Source organism: Ambystoma mexicanum, chromosome 6q (genome assembly GCF_040938575.1).
Source record: "Ambystoma mexicanum isolate Mex_15411 chromosome 6q, UKY_AmexF1_1, whole genome shotgun sequence".
NCBI lineage: Eukaryota > Metazoa > Chordata > Amphibia > Caudata > Ambystomatidae > Ambystoma > Ambystoma mexicanum.
Genome location: NC_090937.1, coordinates 975,115,002 through 975,130,085, shown reverse-complemented (window position 1 = coordinate 975,130,085; position 15,084 = coordinate 975,115,002). Strand labels below are relative to the sequence as shown.

At 43.6% G+C, this 15,084-nt stretch overlaps 1 protein-coding gene across 2 annotated transcripts in view; it reads right to left on the bottom strand.

Annotated features, from left to right (window-relative positions):
- Nucleotides 1–15,084, bottom strand: part of TRAPPC11 (trafficking protein particle complex subunit 11) — a 1,974,021-nt gene that overhangs the window by 1,899,134 nt on the left and 59,803 nt on the right. The window lies entirely within an intron of this gene.

The window sequence follows — 15,084 nt, the reverse complement described above, 5'->3', positions numbered from 1 at the left end:
GGAAAGGTGGTCATTCGTGAGCTAAGAGGGGGTCCCTGTGTGTTTGCCAGATGTAGGGGTTGGGACCCACTGGTACAACACCACATCCAGGTGCCTGAATGGCTGTTGCTCGGCAGATTGTTTGGCCAGCGACTATCAATGATTGGATGGCCACTGCCAGTTTTAATGGTGCAGATCCTTACCATTGGTGGACCTAGGCAAGCTTCCAGTCTAAATCTTGGATAAAAGGAGGACTCCTGCTGCCATTCCACAGATCATTGTTGGACCCAAGAACCCAAAAAAGAAGTGCAGCCACTGACGAAACGAGGACGCCCTTTGCAGCTGACCAGCATAAACGTCAGTGACTTCCCGGTCAAGCCCTGCTCCTCTGCCCGGTCTCCGAAAGACCCTTGTCGGTGCATCAATCCCCTAGACCATTGAAAACAACCTGTCTCGACCCCTGCGTTTGGAAGTGTCCCTCGCCCACCCAGTGGACTGGCTCGCTCTCTCCTTGTCTACCTCGCTGCACCAGTCGCCGTTCTGAGTGCATCCTTGGAACTTGGAGGATGTTCAGCTTTTACTACAAGACACCCGCTCCAGCATTTTCAGTCTTATTTCGTCAACAGAAGCCATGCATGACGGGCATGACCTGCTCCTTTGTTGGTCTATTCACGATGGGCTGTCGCTGCCTGACTGTGGTGACTCTAGTTCCAATTCGTTTTCTTGGTTTCCTGGAGGTGTCCTGAGGTTGTCTGCTGTGCTGAAGTCGTCTTCATTTCACCCCCAGGGTGTTCAGCTAGAAGGTTCTTCGAATCCAGATTCAAGCACTGCGACCGGATTTCAAACACTGCAACTTAATGAATTCCTGTATCTGAAACTACTCTCCTCACCCACAACCCTGGTCCTCCCTCGACCAGACCAAGCACAGAAAAACGTGTCCCCAATGGATCCTGGAACATGAGCAGTGGTCTCTGCAGAAATCAGAGTAAAGTTAATACACCTATTTCCCCGCCTGCGCCCCCCCTTACCTGAACTTTCCTTAACTTTTTAGGATTTTGAGTCACAACCACTGGCGTCATTCAATCCCATAGCAAACATACCTGAAAAGTAGAACTTTGGCTGCATGACTTTTGGGCACTAGGCACCAATCCATCTCAGAGCTGGACATACTAATGTACAGAAGACATGCTATGAAACAGTAAAACGGACACAAGTGATCACAGTTCAACGGTGTTTATTGAACTTCAACTGGGTTTGAAAAAATGCCTATCTAATCTTAAATCTAAAGATGGGACCGAGCTACGACCATCAAATAATAACGCAGTCCTAGTAGTGTCTTGTCAAAACAAAAGGGCCTATACTAATAATCCTATTGCCAATCCTTAATTCTAAATACATATAGTGTGGGAAACAATGTTATGCAAAAGAAAAGTGTTCAAGAAATGATATATCAGGATACTCAAGCCGTTGGCTTCCCTTCCCCACATTTTGAGTACGGGACAAGGCGGCAAACTTGAGCTTAGCACAGTCTCTGGCTTCTCTAGCACGAGGGTGCAGTTCAAAACTTCAACATCATGGCCTTCTGTGCCAAAGTTTCTTTGCCATTCAAAGTCTCTTTTCAAGAGGGTCTGATGCAACACAACAAACATCAAAGTACCTTTCTTCTTAGGATTTCAAAGATACAAATTCTCTGGTGATTTTCTGTTCACCCCGGGTCCCCCTTCCGCTGGGCTCAGACGCCCCTTTTAACATAATGCTTTCAACTTGATCTCCCTCTGCCGGGCTAAGACCAACTTTATCTACTTTGCCACAAACTTTCTTTACTGCATCAACATCGAAGACTTTCGACTGCGAGCAGGATTTAGCTTGACCCACCGCAGAACCACTTCGATGCACGATTTTCTACAACTCTTCAGCTGGATACCTTACAGAGACCTTCAATTGAGGGCACACGCCGTGCCAGACCACTCTGTCAAACGTATTGTATCTTGGTTTCAAAGTTCATTCGCTCATCAGTAGTTCAACTTTACTTGCGTCTTTTTATCAAACGTATTTCAAACAATGTTCGCTCCAGCGCTCGCCATACAATGTTGCTGCTTGCAACCTTGGCTTCAACACAGACCAGTCTTATATCGGTCTCCCCAACTCACTGGCTGTGTTGATTTCACTAACACTGCTTTGTTCTTGGAGCCCAGGACAGTACCACGGAAGCTGGTGGCTGTCACGATGCCTGCCCCCGGAAAGCCAGACCAGGCCCAGCAACCCCGGAAGCAGGCATCATGCCACTTGAAGCATGCCCAAAAACCCCAGTTAGGGGCTATTTGGCTACAGTCCTGGCGCCTATGGCGCCAGGCTCATAAGAATAAAGTCAGTCCTGGCGCCATGGGCGCCAGGCTCATTACAGAAAACTTACTTGATGCAGACCATGCTGCATACCTACCTGATGCAGACCATGCTGCACAAAGCCACAAGCCAAATGAGGCTTAGAGGGACTATTTTACCTCAGGGACTCCTTTCCTCTCGGGTGGGGCTGTGGAAGAATACTTACCTGGGACTTCTTCCAAGGCTATTTAAGCCACACCCGGACAGCCACACGTGCTTCGCGTTATTCTGCTTGCTGCAGCGTAACGCTCACCGTGTCTTCAGCAGCTCCAGTCTTCAGCCACGCCCGCTTCAGCCCTGGAACAAGAAAAGGAGAAGGAGAAGAAGTCAGAACAAAACCCTTCCCTGAATCCTTGATCCAGCACATCGTCGATCTGGAAGAGAGAAGCCTTCACAGGTGCATTGCCTCGCACCTCGCATTGCCGTGCTGAACTCACCAGCCGGGGCTGCATTCCTTTACTCCATCGCGAACCCACCATCTCCAGGCCATTCTTTAACACCTGGGGGAGACAAGAACAAATAGGTGAGCAAGGGCAATATAACCTACCCCCAAAGACTTACCCGATTACCACAGGGGGGTACTCGCCTCATCTCGGGTCGGCGCAGTCAATTCTGCATCTCCGCCGCACCCCGGCCCCTAAGGGGAAAACAAGGACAATACAACCTACCCCCAAAGACTTACCCGATTACCACAGGGGGGTACTCACATCATCTCGGGTCGGCGCAGTTAATTCTGCATCATCGCTGTACCCCGGCCCCAAAGGGGAGAACCACAATAGACTTACCAGGATCTTACCAATTGCCACTTGGAACTCTTCTAGTGGTTTAAATCTGCAACCTGCAAGGAATCTGGCGGAGTGAAGATCAGACTTTTGAACTCTTACGAACAATTGGACTTTAGAGTCAATACTGGAACCCACCAATTCCTCCACGCCAGTGAAGTAACTGGTCGTTTACGCGCCCCTGCGCTCGACGCAGGATGGAGAGCTCATCTTTCCAAATCTTCAGGTGAGATTAAGAGGGGACTTCAGGAGTGTTCTGTGGGCAGACAAGGGGAGTGGGAAGGCGGGTTAACGCTCAGATTACGGGAGGTTAATTCCCTTTCTCCATTGCAGAAAGATATTCGTACGAGCTCAACAAACGAAGCTAAGTGGGTCTGTCCAGTCTGTCATCTCGGCTCTACGTGTTACTCTGGTGGAAGCAACAGCGGGCCAGTCCAGACCGACACCCCCGTGGGAATCAGGTGAGCATAACAGTGATTCTCCCTGCCTGGATTGACGGGGGAGGGCCCTGGGTATCTCCAACACACAATGCAGGATTATTCAGCCCGTTTTCCTGCTCTTACGCTTTCCTATCTGGAGGATTCCTGCAAGCAATGGTTCCTTGTTGAAAAGGTCAAGAGAACTTCCCTCCTTGTGATCCCTTTCTGTTTCGCCGTTTTTCTTCTCTCGATAAACTGCCATCTTAGAACTGCGGTTTCATCATGTGTTTTGCCTCGCTCAGAGTGTGCTCTTGTGCTCGGCCTTTAATCCATGTGGGAAGCTTAGTGGAAGTCAGGTGTGTGTGTGTGTGTGTGTGTGATGGTCAGTAATTGCCTGACCTTGCATTAGGACACGTCAGGTATACGGCTCGGGTGTTAGTCAGTTTTCTTTCATGCTGGCTGTCCGTGAGAAAGTGTTCGTGTTGTAAGGGGGCGGAGGGTAGAGTTTCTAAATATCCTACTTGGTAGGATGGGGTAAAGGTGTTATAGGGAAGAGGATACTGCGTCTCACCATCCGTCCGGTATCCCACTCCCCGAAGACCCCTCATCCTGGTGATCCTCCCTCACTGGTCTACCCCCAGGAACTGGGTCCAAAATTGATGGCTGTGTCCTGGCCACCTGGATGACAGATCCCCAGGGACTAGTAGGTGAGACGCCTTCTGGTTTCTCACACTAAGTGCTAGGGAATTATCTTAGTGTTGCTCTAAAGTATTTCTACTGTGTTTTATGCCTCCGACTACTTTCCTATATTGCACTGGTTTTCAATTATATGCTTTTCTATCTTCTGCTAAGGGTGAATCGGTATATGTTTTTATAGTAAGTGTGTGACAATATTTGTTTGGAGGTTCCATTGCTTATTGTGCATTTTAAAGGACTAACAAATCATCGTATATTTGTGTACTTACCTGTGCAACTGTAATCATTGCCAATTTTCTGTGTGGATAGCCTTACCGCTCTGCTACCAACCTTAATTGGATTTAGCTAGACGGTGGCGTCTTTCCTGTTCACCATAATAGGTTGGAACCGTTAAGATGGATTTCCAAAATCAGCCCTGGTGGGAAGATTTTGGGAGGCCACCCCATTATAGTGAACAGGGAAATGTGACAAATTGAGGGAATTCTTTCCTTCTTCCCTAAGGGGGAGATCCCCCCCGCCCCCCTAACCCCTACTGGTTGGTCCAGGGGCATTTCCGGAAGCTCAGCAGGCACTGATCCTTGAGCACGGATCAAGACTGGTTGTTCCCACTGCACCAGGCATCAACAAAGGCCTTTTTGAGATCAGGGCAGAGGAGCATGGCTTCACCAGGAGAAAACTGGAGTCGATGCTCGTCAACTGTAGGTGTAGTCTTCGCATTGACAGCTGGCCGCTCTTCTTCGTAGAAGTCTTGGTTCCAATGATGATCTGCCGAACAGTCGCAGGAGTCCCCCTTTTACCCAAGATTCAGTATGAGAGCAAGTCCAGGCCCAACAATCGTAAGGAGCTGCACCATTCAAACAGCCAGTGGTTGTCCAGTCCTGGAAAACCACTTGTCATCACATCTGCCTAGCAACAGACTCTCTGCAACCATATGCAGAGAGTCCTACCCCAAAAGGGGCAGTTCAGTCCAAAATGATTGGTCACATCCCTTCTACACGAGACCATGTATGCATATGGTCTGCCCCCTTTTGTAATGGCCTGTCATGCGAAGGACGATGGTCTGCAGGGTTGCCCAGACAAATGCCATAGGTTAGGATTAATTCTAAACCTTCCAGCCATCAAACTCTTTTGTTTTGCTGTAATCACCTTGAGCGAGACGGGTATGCCTAGAGGTGGGTCCTGTGACTGCTTGTCTGAGAGACTCAAGCTACTCCCCACTGGGGAGGAGTGACATAATACCACAATTTGTCACAGACAATATACTCAGAGTGAAAAGGGATGTAGCAGCAGGGGGACTTCAGTAAGAGTCCCCCTGACTATCAAAACAAACTAGAAAACCCCAAAACCAAAGGCTAAATTGCGAAAAGAGTAGGGGATCCATAAAATGAAACTTCAGAACCCCCAACATTGAATCCTGTCCTAGCAGTGGGTAAAGGAGGAGTAATCTAATCATCCAGATAAACAACCAGTTTAAGCCTACACATTATTAATCCCAATCCAAAATAGATTTGATCCATTGTGAAGTCTAAATAAACAAGATTGACTATCAGGAAAAAAGTTAGTAATGATTCACAAGTGGAGCTTAATCTGTCAAAGGCCAGTCTTTTTATCAAAAGGATTACATTCTGCATAATCCTTTGGATGATGTCTACAATCAAAAATGGGTATTTCAAGGTTGGAATGCGGCTTACCGTATTGGAAGGCAATATTTTGGGTAAAGATTTGCAATCAGAAATGGTGATGTGCCTCTGTTGATTTACCTTGAAAGATCTAGGGCTAATGATATTTAACTGAAAGATCATGGTTTGGGTGCATCAATTATATCATTAAATGTGCAGGAAAGAGTATAAAGCAGAGAATAAGGCCTGGCTAAACTTCATTAGAAATATGATCTATTGTTATTTCATGAAACATGTTCAAAGTGCACTCTATAATACGGCTGGATGTTCTTTTAGGTAGATTAACTTATTTATTTAGTTTCAAGGTACAGCGTAACATGACTACAGTTCACCTCTCCTTTGGCCCCCTCGCCAACTGACTTTCACTCTCAACCTTCCACACCTAGAACTCCCACTCTATACATTCCATCCTGCAGGCCTGGTGCAATGTACGTATGTATATAACATTTCCTTTCCATTGAACACATGGCCAGAGGAGGTGGGGAAAAGGGAAAAAACAACAAAACACCATAACTAAACACTTGCAGATTGCTTGAAGATGATACTGAGTGGAGTAACACCAGAGATGTTACAACAGCTTAAACATTACCAACCCTCGCAACTCTCCCCACCCACTTCTAGCTTCACAGTATTTCCATAATCCTTTACAACCAACTCGGGCTCAGAAAACCTGGAATCCCCTTTTCTGACCCACCTAGGAATCTTTATTTTATCTTCATCGCCAACACTCACACCTCCAGACCTGCACCCATGCCTGGAATTATACCAACCCTTGGATGACTCATCACACCCTAAACATCCCATCCTCGTCGCCAGTATAAGACTGGATGCTCTTTAAGTTATATTTATTTAGTTTCAAGGTACAGTGTAACGAAGTTCACCTCTCCTCTGGCCCATCTCCAACTGACTTTCGCTCTCAACCTTCCACACCTACAACTCCCACCTGCATCCCACTTCCACTCTATACATTCCATCCTGTTGGCCTGCACGGCATGGTGCAGTGTACGTATGTATATAACACACTCCATGTCTTGATGGTTGGGTTTTATATGAAGAAAAGGACACTCCTAAGGAGCATGGGAGGAATTCAAGTGGTTTTGCAACATTTCCTTCCTCTTCCATCCCACATGTAGTTAATGAGGGGATTTATTTTTTTAATGAAATCCTTACACTTTGTAGAACTACCCTTGATCGGAAATCTTATCTTGGAAATCATTTCTATAATGCGACTTCTAAACAGGCTCCATTGAGTGCTTAGACTAAACTTAAAGAACATTGCTTGAAAGCTAAAAGCATGAGCCTGATCTAATTACATCATTATTGTAGGAGGTTTTAACATGAAATTAGTTGACGGATTTCACCAGGATGCAATAGACTCTGAAGAAGAATTAGCATTGGGAGCACCACCGGCTAGCCATCCATTTAGTATCTTTCTCCTTGAAAATTGATCTAGAATGGTCAATGGTAGAACAAAAACAGATTTCACTGGCAAAGCTGCTTTGCCACAGTGCCTTTAGCCTCCAAGTGTCGCTAAGTGTGCGGTTTGGCGTTTGCACCTCACTCTGGATACAGACTTTTCTGCCTATTCTACTCTGCGTAGCTGTGGACTCTATGCGCAAGAGGAAGCACTTACTTTAATTAGCAGGTGAAACTCTGCTACTACGAACTGTGGACTACCTTTACCAGAGTAAATATTCTCGCAACCTGTTTCTCAAATTGTGTTTGTGAAGTAATAGTGGGCGGGTTCCAGTGTGGGCTGGGTTGGACTTGCACAACTCATGTAGTGAGTTTGTGCTGGGTTTAGTGCTCGTCCCCTCCCTGCTTTGAGCTCCCGCCCCCTTCCTGACGTACCCATGCTGCATTGAATCTTCCTTTTCTAATACATTGCCTTTCTACTGTTTCAGATTCAACTAGTGTCTTAGACACGCCCCCTTCCGCTTCCAGCACCCACACGCACCTTAAAGCAGACACGCATGCGCATCCTGCGCGCGGATCCAAGTGTCGCCAAGTGTGCTGTTTGGCCGGGAGGTTGGCTGGTGGCTGGCAGTATTGTAATCTTTTTTCCACATACTCTTTGGCATACTCCCCCCACTCAGACTTCACAGTATCAATATTACTAAATTTAACACACTCCGACTTAGTATAATATTATATTGGAAGTGTTACCTAGTCACGATGGCCAACGTTCTGCGCAGTGGCTGCTTCAATGATACAATGTTGTCCACTATTACTGCTAACAACATTGACTCACTGATATGCGCTGGCAATTCGTCCTACTCAGACATCGACATGAGTGTCATGGACAATGCTATGATCCCGCTGGACGGGGTGCCTTTGCACACAAAACTTTGAGAACCAAGTACAACTAACGGTCTCAAAGCGGATGTTTCTGATAAATTTCATTGTTCTTTACATCATGTCACCCTAATACACGACTCTAACACTTCCGAATATGTTAGGCTTGTTCAACCTACTTCTGATCGGGCGTTAGATTCTCCCAAAGGCAATCAGATGTTGGCAGAGCAATTAAAGAGTTTGATTGCAACGAAGTCACCTCAACCTAGTGCCTGCAATAATCGCTCTGTTTCAGTTGGACCGGAGGCAATTGGAGCTCTTGACAAACAAGAACGCCTTTCTATTGGTTTGCTTACGCCTCTAGTTCCACGTGAGGAACGATTGGTCCCGTCTGCACTGAAAACTAGGAGAGGGGCAGATGGACTACATAAGCTCACAATGAAACCGGATCCCTCCCTTATCAGCCAACAACTTTACAGTTGTAATAAGTGTAACAGACTACTTTTGCTTCTCGCCTGAACAGATCACCAATTTAGGAAAATCTGCTTCCAAATCCCCACGACCGAATTGTAATCTTTCACATAACTCTAGTGATGACAGACCCTCCGCTTTCCCAGTAATAATACGTATTCTGGATTTGTTGGACAAGGGACATGATCTCACTCACCTTGAATTACGGGACATTAAGTCTACTTTGAAACGTGTTACATCACAAATAGACAAACTTGAAGGTTACTTCTTCGCTTGGGACATCCATAAGGCAGCATGTTTACCTTCTAGTAACGCCTATGACACTAAGCCGCCTTGTGAAAAATCCACACGATATTCTCCCAAAGAGGCCAATATGTTCCCTCCTGCTCAATATGGGAGTACTACCAAAATGATTTCAGTTGATCAGAATGGAGCCCCTAAGGTTCAGCTATTGAATACGGAAAACTGTTGAACGAGCTGAGCAAAGCTGCAGAAAAGACTGCTGCTGAACACAATACAGTTCTTTGGCGCAGCTATCGTACACCAATGAATTATTAAAAGAGCTCAGTATAGCTGTGCAGGCAGTAAAAAACTGCTCACCTCCCGCGGACATTGTAGTTAGGCCTCGAGTTCCTCTAATGAAGGCTGAGTTGCCCGACAGTTCAATTCCGCTGGTAGACGCAATGCAGGCACTCGCAAGTGACCAACCTAATCAAGTTCCAGTACAAAATAAAGATACTTTTATGTCACAACGCACCAAATAAAATGTCCAGCGTGCGTTGAAAAGAGCAGGGAAAATAAACAAGAAAGGGAGCTCCCCTGAATCCAAAAGGCGCTATCCCATTGGGCAGGGAAAAACGACCTAAGGAAACACTCCCTCCTTCTAAATCTAATGGAGCTGCTGCTGATAGCTCCAATAAAAATCCTAACGACGAAGCTCCGATTGATGTAGAGCAGCTATCTGAGGAAAGTCAAGCAGCTCTTCTTCTCAATCTTAACTCTGCCAACTACCTTGAAAAAGTTGTAAAACTAGACAGTCCAATAGTTTCAGAACAACAAGATGCTAAATGCACTAAATTGTCCCAACCAATTCATGCGGATTGCATGGATACTAACATTTCCCATGTTGGCGCACAAACCAACCTAAAAAATGATTTCCTCAGTGAAGGGAGGAAATGCACATCCACACAACGGAACATGACATCTGAACAATCTGTATGCAGCAATGTGGAACTGCTACCCATGGTGCCCTCCATAATTATAACCGCAAGTCTTATGCTGCCGTCAGTGTACCAGGGTCTTGACCTTCGAATGATGATTTACCTCCTGAAAAACAAAATGTTATCACCATAAATGGAGCTACTAAGCATCGCTATATCCCAGTCGATGCACCAGTGATATCGCATAACTCCCCACACTAACATCAAAGTACCTACTGAAACTGATGATCTTAGTAATATCCAAAATAACTCGATTCACTGCCTCCAGCGCAGCCAAATTCTTGGCACATGTGCAATCACAATGTTATCCTCAAAGAAGCCTCTTTGATAAATTTCTTACCAACGGTAACAGATCAATCTGCCATAGCCACTGATAGAATACAGATAGGATCTATCCTGAAGGATGACTCTGGGCAGGATGACTCTGGGCAATGAACCTTAACAGCTGTATCGGGGAACTGTGATCCCCCCCACTAACAGACAATCAGTATCTTAAACACCTCCAACAGAAAGTCAAAAACCCAATTAATAATGGCGCGAACTTAACTTCGTCTGGTTTCAACATCATAAGGTTGGCGGGCAATGCAGAGAAATTGGGCACCAAGAGGAGAAATTCCACAAGTACACATTTTGACTAATAGTGACTTAGAGAGAGTTTCCTTACACAGGGTGAATGACTATAGGATGATCTATTATCTGTCCTCAGCGAACGTTCTCAAACTTATCTGGGCTTATAGACATGAGTTCCAAGACCTGGGCTTTGAGTTATACACCTTTGGAGATGAAAGAAATACACAGGAGTTTGTCCAATATTCATTACCTGTCATTGCGAATATGTCTAACCAAATTACAGACTCTAATCCACACCCAATGACCAGCAAGCATGCATTTCTAACCTAATGGCATTATTTGGAAAAAATAAACACACACTTTGGGTGGAGCCACTTTTAAGAACTATTCTTAACAATACCAAATCTTCTGAATTGCATTAGCAATCCTCGCAATCGGAATTGAAACTCACCACTTGAATACTTGTGGCTTCAATAATCTCCAAGGGTGGCCATCTCTAACTCTCCCTGCTGACTTTCCTCACATATTGTTTATTCAAGAGATCATGCAGATCAACAAACTCTTACTTGAAGGTTATTTTACACATTCTGTTTTGGCTACCAGAAGAAATGCGGGTCGTCCCTCTGGAGGGCTGGCCATTGCCATCAATACCAACATATCCCTCAAATCCATAACAATATGGAAATCATCCAATATTCTTGTTATCTCGCTTCTCATGCCCCAATCGAAATATAAAACTTTATTACTGGTAAATCTATACTGGAATCCGTTAAATCTAACACTTGACCAAATGTTTGATGAACTTGATCAATGTTTTGAATTCATTCATACTGGGATCGACGACTTTGCATTGATTGGAGGGCTTGATTTTAATTCTGCATGTTCTTCAACGATGATCAACCCCATTAACATCTTATCACGTCCTGACTCCTATGCTTTCAAACATGGGAAGCGATGGACTGAATATTTCGATGACTGGGCTTTTATATTTCTTTAGTGCAATCCATTAGGCCAGCAGCACTCATGGAAAAGGGGTGATCAGGAATCTTTGATAGACTATTTTTTCTCTCACGGGAACTAATACCACCGGTCCATAGTATAGACTTCCAACCAACGCACCTTATTGACCATACACCTCCGACACTTCGTATTGACATGGGTTATTGTCCTTTAAATAATGTTTCCATCACAAAACTACCTGAAATTCACCGACAGAAAACTTCCTTGCGTTGGAACCCAGGTTTATGAAAGGTACTGGCGTCTCGTGTCTCAGTGGCACTGAATCTAAATTTAAGGATCCTTGATATAACTCCTGCTTCCATAATCCAATATGAAGCACATGTATCACAGATTGTTAAGGATGAGATTGTCGAAAATGGTGCGAAGTATAGGGTATCCAATACGAACTTCTCTCATCCTTTAGATCCAGGATGTAAACACCTGAAACGTGAGAAAAATCGTAACCTAAGGCATTTAAAAAATAAGCAACTTCCTATTGAATCTTACCTAATACAATGTAAATTGCTACTCCAAAAGGTACAAAAATAGAACTACGATGGCACGATCAACCAGATTACAATAACTTGAATTGCTCGTTGATAAAATCTATCTGTACCTACGATTCAAAAGCAGACTAAGACGCCAGAACCGATCGCATGCAATATTATCGACAACAAAACATGGATTCGATATATCTCTGCCAAATATACCATTCCAGATAACTTTAAGAATTGTCGATTTCAATTTCCTTTCACTACAACAATGAGTGCCCTTAAGTGGTCCAACAAGGATGTAGAATGGGCGATTACAAAACTAACAACCTCTCGATCAGCTGGACCCGACGGTATCCCGCCATGTATTTTCAAAACAGATCCGACCTTATGGGCTACTATCTTAAAAACCCAAATTCGATCTTATAATACCATCTGGCAACATCCCTCACACCTGGGCTACTTCAATTATCCCTATTTTCAAAAAGGGAGACCCGAAAAATCCTGCAAATTACCATCCGATCTTTCTTATTGACACTGAGGCTAAGGTTTTTGCTATTCTCATTCTGTGTGACTTGGAAAAGTACATTGCAGAGCATTCACTATATTCGAAATTTGGCTTTCGCAGGCAAATGAGTACTATTTTGAACACCACTGATTGCTGAATCTAAACACAAGGACTCATGTCCCATACATATGGCTTTTATAGACATCGCATCGGCTTTTAACAATGTAATCAGGAATCTGCTCTAGCAAAAGCTGTATGAAATGGGTATACCTGGACCATTAATCTATTGGATCATTTGCCTGCGTACGGACACTTCTTACAGGCTCAGGGTTAAGAGTGAGGGTGATACCACAGCAAATAAACACTGAAATGGGTCTTAAACAAGGCTGTAATTTGGCCGCTTGTCTCTTTAACCTTTACATGAGTGACTTGGACAGGACATGGCATAACACAAATCTTTTTGCTATAAAGTTGGGTCCTTTGCGCATACAATGGTTGGCCTTCGCAGACGACGTAATTTTGTTTGACCTCACTCCGGTAGGTCTTCAACATAAACTCCATCTCTTTGAGCAATTTGCCAAGCAACATAACTTGACTCTAAATGCCACTAAAACTTGCATAATGGTTTTTAACAACAAACAAAAATGTAAACCTTATAAATGGACTATTGCCAACACCTTTATACCACTTGTGACTGTAACTATCTACCTTGGGTATCATATAACAATTTTTCCATCAAAATGTGGCATGAAAAACGTAATATTAAAATCAGACCGCTTCTCTCTTAAGCCAAAATCATATACGGTAAATACTGTAAATTCTCACTAATACCGCTCCTTGATTTTTGGAGTCTCAAGGTAGAAAGTGTTCTTCTCTATACATTGGATGCCTGTCTTTTCAACATGACTAACATCTTGGACAGAATGCAGGGATGTTTTTGGAAATCTGTACTGCAGATCTCGTTGGCGATTCCTAACTGTAATATTCGCCACAAGCTAGAACTTATTTCGCTTTCATTTAGAAAAAAATGGCGCGATCTTACGGCCTACTCTAAAATGATAGCACTCCCTATATGCTGGGTTTCAAGTTATGCTACTACAAAATAGCACGCGTACTATGAAAACATTTCAAGACGGGATCCTAAATACAATGGCAACCCTAGATATTAATGAAACAGAGTTAATAACTAGATCATCTTATGTACAAAATAAATTGTTTGAATATGATTGAATTAAAACAAACTTTGAGTTGAAAGACTCCTCTTATACAGAATATGCAAAATACTCAAGAAAACGTCTTCCTCAATGTCAATATCTAGGAGGTATTTTCAAGTAATATACATCGAAAACGTTATGAGGTTTAAATTTAACCAGTACCACACTAAAGAAAGAATTCTGTATTGGCAAACAATCGATAAAACTAACGAAGTACCAAATTGTCGATTCTCACCTTGCACTGAAAAGAAGGAAACTGACACATCTTGTTCTTGAGTGTCCTGACTTTAAAACAATCTGCACGTACTTACTAATGAAATTTTTCACCATCAATTATGAGGACTGTCTTCATATACTCTGGGACAGAATGATGTTAGGTCATCATAGGCCGCTTAGTTTTGCATTGGTGAGCTTGCTCATACACATTGAAAATGAACTGTTACTATCCTCGCCATGAGCTTCGAATTTCCCATTTTAAATGTGATATTGTTACTTCTGTTATACACTTCGAAAATGTCATTTTGAAATTGCTGACACTATTGATTTTTACTTTTATAAGGATTTGTTTTTATCTTGGGTTACTTTTTTACATACTTCTACTAAAACGAATTATTTGATATTTGTAAAGGTTTATTGAACCTTGATTATCGGTAGGGTCTTCAGGCTATCCCTCACTGTTTTCATTGTACTCAGATATCCTTCTCTTCACGCCCTCTCATGCTTTAGATGGTGTGAACTGCTTTCTTACAGATACTTCACTGGTCACCCTGAACAACATCTTGGTTTGATTCTACAGATACATGGGAGTTTCTGTCTCCCTTGTTTTTCCACACCAAGAAGAGAGATCGTCTACACCTCTTCACTTTGGATTGCCTAGGTTTCAGACATCCGGTAGTACCTCAGGAGAGGGTCTTGCTTCTCAACTGCACTGGATCGGAAAAGAGGATGGGATTCCATCTTTGGTTGATACTGCTGTTGCTGACTGCTCCTGCTTACATCATACAGCTGCCTCACAGCAAGTGTATTAAGAATGCCTTCCTCTCCTTAGGGACCTTTCCAGGAGTCACATGTCAAATAAGTTGGGAACGTCCCATAAAGGAAGAACTCTGTGAGCAGTGCTTTACAAAGAACAATTAAATGCAGTTATCACTCAATTCAATTGTGTTTTCATTTAATCAGCACCTGAAAAACAAAGACTGGATAGACCTAAATGGAATCAAAACCTACAGATCACACAAAGATCTGAAAAATAAGCGTTTAATTCTTAAAGATATCTTAATAGCAAATAGCAACAATAATTTGAAGAAACAAATGTGCAACACTTTATACTTTGAAAATGTCTGTAAAGATTAAAATAACCGTTCATGCAATGTCAGGTG